At 34.2% G+C, this 14,160-nt stretch overlaps 1 non-coding gene across 1 annotated transcript; it reads left to right on the top strand.

The window, feature by feature from the left end:
• Positions 1-1,344: 1,344 nt before the first annotated feature.
• Positions 1,345-1,456, top strand: LOC122124738. The gene has a single exon (XR_006150638.1). It is a non-coding gene; the product is annotated as a U6 spliceosomal RNA (small nuclear RNA).
• The last annotated feature ends 12,704 nt before the right edge of the window (positions 1,457-14,160 follow it).

The following is a 14,160-nucleotide window of genomic DNA, read 5'->3' as shown; positions in this document are numbered from 1 at the left end:
CATATATTTCATTATATAACCCAAAGCAGAAAGCAAATGTTGTTTAGATGATTTTTAAAATCCAGTCTCTCAGGTACTGGGAAGGTGGCTCAATGGTAGAGTGCCTGCCTTGCATGCATGAGGCCTTGGGGTTTTTTTCGCAGCATCACATAAGCAGAAAAAGTTGGAAGTGCTGCTGTGGCTCAAGTGGTATCACTAGCCTTGAGCTGAGGGACAGCACCCAGGCCCCAGAGTTCAAGCCCCATGTCCAACAAAATAAAAATAAAAACAAAACAAAACAAAACAAAGTCTCTCACTTTCCTGGCTTCAACTTTGTAATAACTCTGCTTCAGCCTAGGGCTAATATTTTAGGTGTGGACATGTATCAACACTCCTGAATCAGACTCTACTTGATCATTTTTTAAATACATATTTTGTTCTTAATTTCCCTCTTTATAAATTCACATGCACCTATAAAAAATGGTGTGGCCATCCCAATACCCTTCTCAAAGTACCTCCTAATGACAACTTACAAAAAGTTGTATTATATTACAAGAGAAACAATGCTACAAATAAAGAAAACCAATAATTAAATAATAATGATTAATAAAATAAAAAACAAAACAATTATCATTTTTTCAGTTTTTGAAGTGTACTACAAATTAGATTTTATTATTGTCATATTTCTTTACATTTAACACTGTCTAAGATTATGACGTTCAACAAGAATTTTATAGGCTATGAGTAGTGTTTAAATCACCCACTAAGATTACCATTTATAGTTCATCTCATAATTTGTATATGGCTTATATCATCATTTGTTCCTCACTAACATATAAAGTAAGGAAGGCCTACAGTTTTAACAGAAACTGTGTAGTTAACATAGTCAACTCTTTATTCTGCTCCTTTACACAAAGACTTTGCAACTTCTCATTAGTAAGGTTTCAATAAACTCTGAAATGTACATACTTAGTAGTAGTTATGTGCTACATAAATCTTAAATACTTTATAGAAAAGTATTATGACCTGCCAAACAGTCCCAGTTTTGGCATATATAAGCAAATTCCCAAAATTAAATATATTTAAAACATTAAATATTTTAACAAACCTTAACACTTGCTGCAGTGTTCAATATGACAGGTCCATTGTATAGAATAATTGAATTCCTCCTCCTACACATCTCTTGAACAACAAATATCTGGAATTATTTTGTTTTTGGCATGTCAATCTTGATTTTTTCTTAAATGTGTACTTATGTAAGAAATACATGGTTCTAAAATTTCATGACAATTCTTTTAAACTTACGTTTTGTTGTATTGTCTAGTTTAAGAAAATCAATTACAATTTATATATAAAAAATGTTCTTTGCTCAATTCAGCATCACATACACTAACATTGGAATGATACAGAGAAGATTAGCTGGCCCCTGTGCAAGGATGACAGGCAAATTTCTGAAGCATTCCATCGCCCAATTTGTTAGGAAATGGAAAGACTTGGAAAAAAATTATTAAGTGAAGTAAGCCAAGTCCAAAGAAACGTAGGTCCCATGGTTTCTCTAATTTTCAATAACTAATATATGTCTGGGATAAGCAGAAAAGGTCAAAAGTTATGTGTATATGACCAGATAAGATTGTGTTAAGGGAAATGAACCCCAAGTTAGGGACACCAGTGGTTTTTTTTTTTTCTTGCTATTTTTTCTTACATATTTATGACGTGCAGTGTGTTTTTTTTTTTGTTTTTTTATATGTTCCTCCCCCATGCTATAACACCTGTTTTCACTGTATTTGAAGTTGGTGTGCCTACATCTTGTTTATACTCTCCTCTAATTTTTTGAGAGGAAGGACAAAAAAAACCAAAATGCTTAACTAGGGATACAGGTTGACCCATGTAACAATGAGATGCACAATACACTATGTTGTAAAGTGAACTTTACAATTGAGGCCGGGAAATGGAGGGGGTTAATGGACTTGTGGAGGTGGGAGGGAAGGGATGGTAGGGGAACAATAAAGGAGGAGGTAACAATGCTTGTTAGGAAATGTACTCATTACCTTGCTCATGTAATTGTTACCCTTCTGTGCAATATTTTTACAATAAAAATGTATAAAAATGTTCTGAGATGGATGAGTTTATTTCCTTTATTTTACTCATATAATTTCGTTAGCAAAGAAATTCATGCAAAACTCCGATATGAAGGTAATTTGAATAAATATGTTTGTGAATACACGCATGTGCTTAAGCACTTGCATGTGTGTTGGCGTGCTCAGAGTTTGAAATCAGGGCTTCAAGTCTTGCAAGGCCTTTTCTCTCTAGATTGGTGTGCTACTAAATGAGCTACATCTCCATTCTTGGCCCTTTGCTAGTTCATTAAAATTTTTGAAAAATAATCTCATGAATTTCATTTGCCCTGATTGGGTTTCAACTGTTATCCACAGATCTCAGGCTCCTGAGTAGATATCCCAAGTAGTTAGGATTACAGGTCTGACAAACCAGCAAAGACTTTCAGAATAACGTTAAAAGTAGAAGAAAATTTACTTCAGAGGGGCATGTTTTAGCATCTCCAATTTTAAAGCATTTTGGAGTGATTATTTATGATTTTTTAAATTTTTGGTTACTTATAAGAAAGTAGATGATGATATTTAAAAGTTTTAGTACTTTTTAAAAAGGATACTGGAATTGTGGGACAGAAGAAATTTGCCTCTCTTTGGACCTCAATGTATAAGCTCAGCTCTGAGCATGATAACCCAGTGTCACCAACACAATCTGTGTTGAAGACAAATGTGACAGAAAACAATCACCATGGGCAATATGAATATTGAATTGAGAGTGTCATAGAATGGAGAGATTTTATCTACCTTTTGTGTATTGCTGAAAGACTTTTGGAAACTTTGACTCATTTCCTTCCTCACTGTGTGTGTCTTTAGGTCATGCACTTACTGCCTTTAATTACAATTCTTCCCAACACTAAAATGGTAATAACATTAGCATTATAGCAAATGTTATCTTAACAATTAAGGGAATAAAACTTGTGAAATACTTAACATAAACTTCTAGGAATGAGCTTTGAGTTTAGCCAGCATTCTTTTTAAAATACTAAATAGAATGTGATAAGTAGTACAGAAACCATTATATGTAGTTAGCAACCAGAAGTAATATCTATTGATCATGCTCTGCTTCCAAGGAAGCCAGGTGGATAACTTCTCTTGCTGTAAATCAAACTGGTTATCTTATGTCTTGATAGTGTAAAAATATCAGGGACAGAATGATGAAAGAATGTTGTAGACTGAGATGAAATCCATATGAAAATGTGCAAAACGGATAAAACATAAAATTATCTGAGCAGTATATTGTGTTTTACAACATTTAAGTTACATCGCAAAGATAAAGAAGACATAGAAGAATAAATTCATTTTTTTGTTGTCCCATCATAGGTCCTTAAAAGGATTAACTCTTTCCTCATTCTTATACAGGCATCATCGGATGAGAGGAACTGTATTATTTTTTTGTTTGCTTACTTCTATTTATTCTTCAGTTTGAAATCTGAGCTACTTGAGACTTAAAGAAACCAAGGGAAATTAGACAAACAGGCTTTGGAAAGAACAATCAATGTAAAATAAATAAACTACAACCTTGTAACAGGTCTAACTAAATTGAGTTATATACTGTCAATTGTTAACACAATGATTTAAGCAATACCATGTTATTAAAAACTGAAAAATGTTAGGAGTTGCTACATTTTTTTTCTTTTATACTACCTTGAATTGATAATTGATCTAATTTAGCAAGATTAACGATGAGATTAACAGAAACTGGATCAAAAATGGACAAAAGGTTTGAATAGACATGTTCTCAATAAAGCCCTGAAAATTGCCTGTGGGTTTACAAAGTTGTGTTTAATACAACTTCTATGCTGCCTTAATGCTTTTTGAGCAGAAGTCATTAGAGAAATATAATTCAAAATTACTATGATACAACTTCATAACTATTATAACTTATCAAAAAATTAATGGAACCAGTTATGGTGGTAAAGGCTTGTAATTCCAAGCATTTAGGAGGTTGGATTTAAGTCTAAGGACAGTCTAGGGTAATGCAGATAGTAAAAACCTGCCCTTTACCTTTGAAGAAAAGGTAATAATGTTGGTGAGAGTGTGGAGAAAAGGAAATTATCTACACTATTGGTCAAAAAACAGGTTAGTATTCTTGTTGTAGAAAGTAGTATGCAAGTTTCTAAAGAAATCCAAAGTTGAGATATCATGTGACCCACCAATCATGTGATTATTTCTCTCTAGGTAACTCGAAAATAAATCTGTAGTTCATTGTTATTCACATTATTCACAAGAGCAACCAAGATATAAGTCAATGTTCAGTGTTCAACTGCAGACTATTAAAGCAACTGTGGTACAAGCACAAATATCTTTTTCTGTTTCATCCTTAAAATAACAAGAGACTGCTCCCATTAGCCACAACTTACAATGACCTGAAAAATGTATTGGAAATGAAGAAAAATGTTGTGTTCTGATCTTTGTAAACACACACACACTCTCACATACACACACACACACACACACACACACACACACACACACACACACACACACACCAACCTCAAATATTAAGACAGAATTTTTTTTTAAGTAAAGCAAAGTGGAACATCTGGGGCATTTAGTTCACAATGTAGAAGATACTAGATATACAGTATGAGGTATAGAGTTGAAATGTACATGAGAATACAGGGGACAACATTGGCCTTACATAGGAATGAAGCTAAATAAGTAGGAGTTGTTCTTCCTAGTAAGGTTGCTCTTTTAGTTGTTCTTCTTTCAGTAATGGATAAGATGAACGTAATTTTTTCAATATACCTGCCTGTTTGCAGAAATGATAACAAACAATATAGCAATAATGTTGCATGCTGAACATAGAACAAACTGTCAAATTAAAATACATGAGATTATCCTTGATGTAAACTAATTATTACAAATAAGGGAAACCATGGGAACTATGTTTATTTAAGTCTGGCTTATTTCACTTAATATGATTTTTCCCAAGACCTTCATTTCCTTACAAATGAGGTAGTATCTTTCTTTCTGATGGAAGCATAGTATGTGTGTGTATGTGTGTATGTGACTGTGTGTCTCATTTTCTTGATCCATTCATCTACTGAGGGGCATCAGGGTTGATTCCATATCTTAGCTATGGTAAATATTACTGTGATAACCATAATTGTGCTGGTAGCTTTAGTGTGGCCTTGTTTGTGGCCATCTGGTTAAATGCCCAGAAGTAGGATTACTGGGTAATAGGGAGCATCATTGTGTACATCAAGGATAATATTAGTAGATGAGCAGAATAGCTCAATAGCTATGTACATATGACCGTATAAGGTGATTCTAAGTGAAATGAACTCCAAGACATGTTCTTTGTTGTTGTTGTTCTTAATGTACTACATGATTTATATTTTTCCTTTTTTATGTTTTCCCACCTATGGTTTATCCCCTGTAGTCACTGTATTTGATTTTGGTACCATGCGTATTGTAAATATGTTGTTCCGAACTGGGGAACGGGAAGGAAAAAAAAAATAGTGAGACAAAGGACAAAGGGGGAAACTATGCAACAGTGTTACTCACAAAACAATAGCTTGGAAACGATCTTGGGAGGTGCGTTGGTAGGGAAGAGGGAGAAAAATGGGTGAAGGGGTAACAAGATAGAAAATAAATTAATTCATGACCTTAATTATGTAACTATAACCCCTCTGTACATTACCTTGACAATAAAATTAAATATATATATATATATATATATATATATATATATATATATATATATATGAGAGCAGCAATACAGTCGGTGGGACTAGGGGAAATGCTGTACTATACAAAGAAAAGTATAACAGCTGTGGAGAGCAGCAACTTGACTTTAATGTAGGAAGTAATAAACTAGCGTACAGATTTTCAGCCTCATGTCAGTCACTAAAAAGGGAAAACAAAATGCATAATCAGCAAACCAATACAGATAAAATAGAAAAATAAACAATTGAGGTGAAGAGATGACTTGGATCAAGAATAACAAATGACACAATTAGAAAACAATAACAAGATGGTAAGTTTAATAAACATTACCCATAATTCTATTAAATGTTGTTTACATCACAATTTGTTAGAACTATAATTCAAATCACAGTTTAATAGTATATCATTTTAGTAATAGTTTACTTATTATTGATTACTTCATATTGAATGTTTAATATATAATTTTACTTTCTGCAGATATAGAAAAGAAAAAAATGAAACTAATTTTAATAAATTAATGTGATAATTCAAAGTGTATCCTACACTTAGCACTCATCTTAACATGAAAAAATAAATTATTGCACCTCACTCTTGGTATTAGGTGGAAGGGTTCAGCATTGTAGTAAAATTCACACCACACAATACAGGAGGGTATGACTCCTCTAATCTAGCTTAAATTGTGGAAATTTGAATTTTACATGCATGTTTAATTCCTGTCTAGGTGACATCTAAAACATATACAATCATATACACGAGGAGTATTTCAGATGATACTTAAAAGTCACATTATTAATTAAATTTTTATTAGTTTGTACTAAATAAATATTTAAAGAGAGACTGAATTTCTGAGTAGATGATGGTGTATGTGTGCCAGATTATTCATATTGAGGCTTATTTTATATTTCTGACATTGTTTCTACAGTCGGATTTAAATTTCCATAAGGGATTAAGTGCATTATATTGGATATATGAAAGTAAACTGAATGTTTATTCCATTAATCTTTTGCCACTTGTCTAATCCCAATATAATTTATCCATGTGTTTGATGTAATGAAAATAACAACAGATAAAAGCAAGATAAATCACTCTGTAGTAGACAAGTATTTTCACATTTATTTTCATAGTTGGTCCTCTTTTACACTACAGAATATTCTTGGGAAAATGTGCTCCAGGCTGGCCACAACTGCAGAATATTATGGTTTGATGAATCATAAGAGAAGGAAGGAAGGGGACCTTTCTTCCAAAAGTCTGCTCCATGGGATGTCATCTGTTTCATGGTGCTGAATTGGAAATGAACATTTTTCACAGTCAACCTTGAAAAGCCATCTTGATAGACCATTTCTATAAGTGGTTACAGAGGATTATTGATGGCTTTGCAAGGATGCCAGATTGACTCATTTTGAGACAATTAACAGGAATTTAGTTAGCTGTTTCTTTGTATCTTTAGGAGAAAAACTCATTGACTCTAGGTCAGGGGATCATTGGGTCCCAGAGAAGCTACTACCTTGAATAGTAATTCTAGACCTCTAAAACAAACAAACAAAAAAAAAACCACACAAAACCAACCAACAAACAAAAACTCCAGTAAGCACAGCCAGTCAGGTCTGCTATCACAGACTACATGAAGTCAGGCAAAAAACAGAAGCTGAAAGTCATTTAGCTGATCAATAATATATTTTTTATGAGGCCGACTCAAATGAGACTCCAGAGAGTCAGAAAGACTGAAGACAGAGACTAAAATTGATCACACAAAGATTAGAAAGTAAAATTCCTTGTAGAACAAATAAATCATAGAAAGCCTATGCATGTAAGAACAAGGCAGAAAACCAAATTCCAGAAATGCACATTTTCTTAGAGGTCAGCTTAATGAATTATCAATGGAAATCTTTGAATTCTTAAATATTTGACCACATGTGGGAGAAGGCTGAAGAGAATGAAAATGTCATTAGTCACATTAGGAAGTAATCAAGCAAAGATTTGTTATAAAAAGAGAAAACAATTATTCCAAAAGTGGGTCTCATTTGTTTTGATGTAACAGTTCTTGATTTAGGTGCTAGCAATTGCCATACAACTGTTCAGTCCCACAGCTGAGTTGATACTGGCTGCAGTATTCCTGCATGAAGGAAAAGAGAAAATTTACAAATGTCTGATGAAATGAGTTGAAGGTGAAGTGTCCTAATAGTGATATATGAGGTGTAGACACAAGTGAAGAGGTGGATTTTCTTTTCTAAAAAGCCTCCATTTTTAGCCTGGTGCCAGTGACTCACAGCTGTAATCCTAGCTAATCATGAAGCTGAGATCTGAGGACGGCGGTTCAAAGACAGCTTGGGCAAGAAAGTCCTTGAGACTCTTATCTCCATTTAACCACCAAAAAACCAGAAGTGACACTGTGGCTCAAGAGATAAAGTACCCCACCTTGATTTGAAGAGCTCAGGAACAGTGCCCATGCCAAGACTTCAAGCCCCTCGAACAACAACAACAACAAAATCTCCCTTTTCTTGGACTGCCTACATCTTTTCCTAATATTCAACAAAGAAGCCATTTTGTCACCCACTACCTTTAAGTCCTATGCTAGCTATTGCAAATAGAATGATTTGGTATCTTATGTCAAAGGGTTCATTTTTGTGGAAACAAATGCCAGCAGTGGTAACTTTTTTTCCAGTCCTTGAACTCTGGACCTGGGCACTGAACATGGTTATACTTGTAGCTTTCATGTGAGCTTGTTTGTTAATTTTTGGATTACTGCCCATGTGGGGAATTACTGGGTCTTAAAGGAGATGTATATTTACTCTTTTCAGGAAACTCCGTACTGCATTCCACAGTGTTTGAACAATTTAATTTCCAACCAACAGTGTGATAGAGTACCCAATTGGCTGCATCCATGCCAGCATTTGCTATTGTTAGCTTTCTTCATAATGAACTTTCTAACTGGGAAGAGGTAGAATCTGTCTTGTTTACTTGTAGATACCAAAACTGAATGAATCCATGGAACCTATATTATTTTGTCTGCATTCCTTCCTCTTTTCTCTTAGTAGAATTTTCCCAAGCCTTTCATTTTTCTTAAGACTGGTGAAAAGTTATCCTTTCTAATGGGTGAATAGAAATCTATTGTGTATGTGTGTGTGTGTGTGTGTGTGTGTGTGTGTAAGATGACTATAAGCCCATGAGTTCATTTCTAAGCCTTCTGTTTCATCTGTAATTTTGTAATTCCATATTAAATTTGAATTGCTTTCTCGAATGCATTGAAGAATATTGTTGGGATTTTGATAAGTATTGCATTGTTAGTAGTTTGGGGGCAGTATTGCAGTTTTCACTATATTAATTCTTACAACCAGGAGCATTGAAAGAATTTCCATTTCCTTGAATCTCCTTCAGTTTCCCTTTTTATATTTATAAAGTTTTCACAGTAGAGGTCCTTCACATTTTTAGTTAAATTAATTAATTCTCAGTTTTGTTGTTGGTCTTTTGTTTAGATTTGATTTTGAGGCTAATACATATGAGGTTTTTTGGGGGGTTTCAGCCTGGTTCATCCCACTGTTGGTAACAGAAAAACTACTGATTTTTGTGGGCTATATACCTTGCTACATTGCCGAAGTTTAACATCACTTTTACTATCTTAAGGCAGGAAGCTATAGGGTCATTTCATCTGTAAAAAGGGATAGGTTTACTTCTTCCCTATTTGGATCCTCTTTATGTTTTTCTCTTCCCTATTGCTTTTGCTAGATAGTCCACTACCATATTGAAGAGTAGTAGAGAGAGTGGACATCCTTGTCTCATTCCTGATTTTAATGCCTCCATACTTCCACTGTTACATAATTGCTAGTTATCATTATCATATACATATTCAGTAGTATATTGAGGAACGTTCCATGCATTCCTAGCTTCTCATAACTTTTTAATCATAAAGGGGTATTGCAGGTTGTTAAAAAGCTATTTCTATATCCAAATAGACAATGATGTGTTTCTTGTCCTGGCTTCCGCTGATGGTTTGTATTGTGTTTACTGACAAGAATATTGAATCCAATTGTATCCTATGCTCAATCCTATCTGATCATACGATGTGATTTTTTTGTTAGTGGCAGAAATTGGTTGGTGAGAATTTTTTAAGAAGTTCTGTATCAATGCTGATCAAAGAACTGGGTTCATAGTTCTCTTTCTTTGGTGAGTCCCTATGTGATTTGGGAAAGAGTCTAATTCTAGCCTCATAGAATGTTTTGATAATTCCATTTCTCTTTCTATTCCATTGAAGAGTTAGTTCTAACTACTGTAAGTTCTTTGCAGGCCTTAATTTCATGGTAAATTCATTGAGTCCTAGATTTTTCTGGAATGGAAAGTGGTTTATTGATATTTCATTTTCATTACTTCTTATGTGTTACCTCTTGGTTCAGATCAAGTATAGGAAAGCATGAATTTCTCCAGGATTCTCCAGGTGATTGGCACACGGTTTTCAAAGTACTCTCTTGTAAACTTCTTAATTTTTTCTTATTTAAGTTGTGATGTCTCATTTTTGTCTGTAATTTTCTCTATTTGGGTGAGTTCTCTTATTTTTTGGGGGCGGGGATTTTATATCATGAAGGTGATATACTGAAGGGTGGGTTACAGTTACATAAGTAATGAGTAAATTTTTTGTGTGGGGAGGGGGTCCGGTCATGGGGCCTGAACTCTGGGCCTGGGTGCTGTCCCTCAGCTCTTCAGCTCAAGGCTAGTGCTCTACCACTTGAGCCACAGCGCCACTTCTGGTTTTTTTCTTTTTGCCAATGTGGTGCTGAGGAATCGAACCCAGGGCCACAGGCATGCAAGGCAAGTGCTCTACCACTGAGCTACCTTCCCACCCCCATGAGTACATTTTTTAACAGTATTACCCCTTCCTCATTTTGTTCTCCTTCCCCCAACCCTGACATCCTACTCCCCCAAAGTTGTGAAGTTCATTTCTAACATATCGTCTGTATATCACTGCTGCTTTGGTTAATCTTTGTCCCACCATTTCTGTGATTTCCCTTCCCTTCCCCAAATCAGATTAATTTGTCTATAAGACAAAGGGTACAGAAATAAAAAAAAACAGTGACTACAGGGAATAAACCAAAGGGTAAAAACTAAATAGAAATAACTAAAAATTGTTCACTATACAATCATCTTGTATCCATGTCTTGGAGCACATTTCAATAAGCATCATTTTATATGGTGATATGCATATTGCTATTGAGCTATTGTGAATATCCTAGACATATTCTATTTTTTCCAAATGAGTGAAAACCTGTAGACTCTGATTCTTTGGGTCTCGCTTGTTTGACTTATTATGTTTTCCAAGTGATTCCATTTCCTTACTAACGGGGCAATGTCATTCATTCTGACGGAAGCATAGAGTTTTGTGAATATATTTGACATTTTCTTGATCCATCATTGCTGGGTCATATAAGAGCTCTATTGAGGAACCTCTATACTTCATTACAGAGTATTTGAACAAGTTTACATTTCTACCAGTAGTGTAGTAATGTTACTTTTTGGCCACATCCCCACCAGCCCAGCATCTCTTATTATTAGTTTTCTTCATAATGGTCATTTTAACTGGGGTGAGGGTGGAATCTAAATGTTGCTTTGATTTGCATTGCTTTTATGGCCAGAAATGTTGAGTATTTCTTTATGTGTCTTTAGGCGATGCATATTTCTTCTTCAGAGAGGTCTCTTTTTACATCTGTAGCCCACTTATTAAGAGGGTTGGTATTTCTTGGAGGATATGTTTTTTGGGTGACATTAACTTTTTGGGCTCTAAATATATTTGAGATATGAGGCCATTGCGCGTTGCAGAGCAACTAAAGATCTTCTCCCAATCTGTGTGCTTTTTATCTATTTATCTACGTAAGTTCTCATCTTAGTCAGATTTAGTAAGGATCTGTCAAGTCTGTTAATTTATTTAAAAAACCAACTCTGATTTAGTGATTCTTTCTATGTTTTATTTTGTCTTTATTTAGTTATTTCTGATTTAAACTTTTTATTTGTTTCTGTCTATTGCCTTGGGTTAGGGCTTCTACCTGTTTTCAAGGAGCTTGAGCTACATAATTAAAATATTCATTTGAGATTTCCCCAATTACTTGCTGTAGGCACACAGAGCTATAAATTTTCGTGTAAGTACTGCAAATATCAGAGTAGCTGGTATTTTGTGTGTTCCTTTTTGTTAAATTCTAGAAACTTTCAGATTTCCATTCTAATCCCTTCAGTGTTGCACTGGTCATTCAGTAACTTTTTGTTCAGTCTTCATGGGTTTGAGGTTTTTTTTTTTTTGGCTTTAGCTGTTTAATACTAAGTTTGTTCTGTTATGGTCTGACAAGAAATGGGAATTCATTTAATTTTTCTTTCAATTTGGACAGAATTTCTATGTGACATAGGATATGTTCTATTTTGAAGAATCTTCCATGAGCTGCTGCAAAGAATGTATAGTCTGACATTGAATGTATATCATGTAGATGTCTGTAAGGGATAGATGGTCAATGTAGTTATTTAGGTCTGCAGTTTCTTGGTTGAGATTTTCCTGCATAACCAATCCATGGAAGGGAATGATGTGTTGAGATGTCTTTTTAGGCTAAATAGTATTTGGTTGATGAAGTGGGATGCTGCAGTATTCAGGGCATTAATATTTAGACTTGTTATATCCTCCTAATGGAGAGTTGCTTTTATCAATATATAAATGTCTCTTCCTACTAATTTTAATTTTAATTCTATTTCATCTTATGTTAGTAATTCTGCTGTGGCCTGTTTATGGTCTCCATTTGATTGAAAATTTTCCTTCCAGCTTTTTAGTTTGAGTATGTGTTTGTTTCTGTCAATAAAATGTGTCTATTTTAGATACTATATGGATGCGTCTTGTTTTTTGATACTACTATCTAATCTATGTCTTCTATTTGGAAATTTAAGTCCATTGATATTGAGAGTTAAGACTGAGAAATATCTGATAAATCCTGCTATGTTATACATCTGTTGTTAGGAGCTGTGCCTCATCTACTCTTAATATATTTACCTTGTTCTCTAGTAGGGAGCATTTTATATAACCAGTTCCTCTTCTTCTTGACATTCTCTATGTAGGATATATTTGATTAAGTTCTATCCTGATATTTTGGTGGACAAACGTTGTTTCAAGTTTTCTTTTTCATGAAATATGTTTATATATCCTTTAAATGTAAAGGAGAGTTTGGCTTGGGACCATACTCACGGTTGGTAGTTGTTTACCTTTAATGTTTGTCATATATAATGCCAGGCTCTCTTTTTACCATATCAGCTAAGAAATCTGTATTTATTCTGACTGTATATCCTATATAAATAATGAATCTTTTTTCTATGGCAGCTTTAAGAATCCTTTCCTTGATCATTAATGATCCTCTAATGGATTATGATGTGGTGGTGGATTGTTCAGTTCTAGAATTCTCTTTGGTTTCTATAGCCTTCTCTTCTCTGAATGAGCCTATCTTGCTGGATGTTTGGCATGTTCTCTGCTACAATTTTGTAATATGCTTCCCATCCATTTATTTTCTTGCTCTTCTCCTTCTTGATACCTATTTCCCTGAAATTTGATCTTCTAACTGAGTTTTGAAGTTCTGGAAAGATCATTTCTTATTTCTTGGAGTTTTTCTAAATGATTATCTCCTCTTTCCTATTAGGCCTATTCTGTCTTTGACCCTGAGATTATCTTCTATGTCATCTATTTACTGTGGAGATATTCTACTTTGTTTTTGATTTCCCTGTCTTCTAATTGGTCATTTTTAGGGGTTCTATCCTATTAATGCTTTGTTTTAGGTCTTGCATTGACTTTCTGTACATTTTTATCTTTGGGTGGGGGAGTTGCAAGGGTTGTTTTCTTAGCTCTGTCTTCTCTCATATCTTTTAACTAGGCATCCATTTTATTCTTGGACTGCTTTGTATTTTCAGAATTTATTTATCTTTCTGTTTGTAGTCTCCGTGAATTATTTTTCTAATGATTGGTTGGTCTCATCTTGTTCACAAATTTCCTTGTAGAGGTTTTCTATCGTTCCATTAATCACATTTTCAGCCATATATGTAATGTATTTTGGTAACTATCTTCTAGATCCTTGATTGTCTGTTCTAATTCCTGGTTATTTACTGTGTGAATTATACTACTTTGACATCACTTTTCTTGTATTTTTCTGATTTGTTCTGTCCATTTGGAGGTTTTCTTTTTGGGGGATCTATGATCTTAATAGGTAAATCTCTATGTTCTTGGTTGATTTGCAAGTGTTGGTTTAGTCTTCTGTTGTGATTTGCTTTTCAAGAACTCTAATAACAACAGATGATGGAGGGGATGTGGACAGAAGGGAACTTTACTGCATTGTTGGTGGGCATGTAAAGTTATTCAACCACTTTGGAAAGAAGTATGGAGGTTCCTCAGAAGACT

The sequence above is a fragment of the Dipodomys spectabilis genome, unplaced genomic scaffold, assembly GCF_019054845.1.
Source record: "Dipodomys spectabilis isolate Male_0828 unplaced genomic scaffold, ASM1905484v1 ptg000242l, whole genome shotgun sequence".
NCBI classification, from domain to species: Eukaryota; Metazoa; Chordata; class Mammalia; order Rodentia; family Heteromyidae; genus Dipodomys; species Dipodomys spectabilis.
This window is presented reverse-complemented; position numbering and strand designations above follow the sequence as displayed.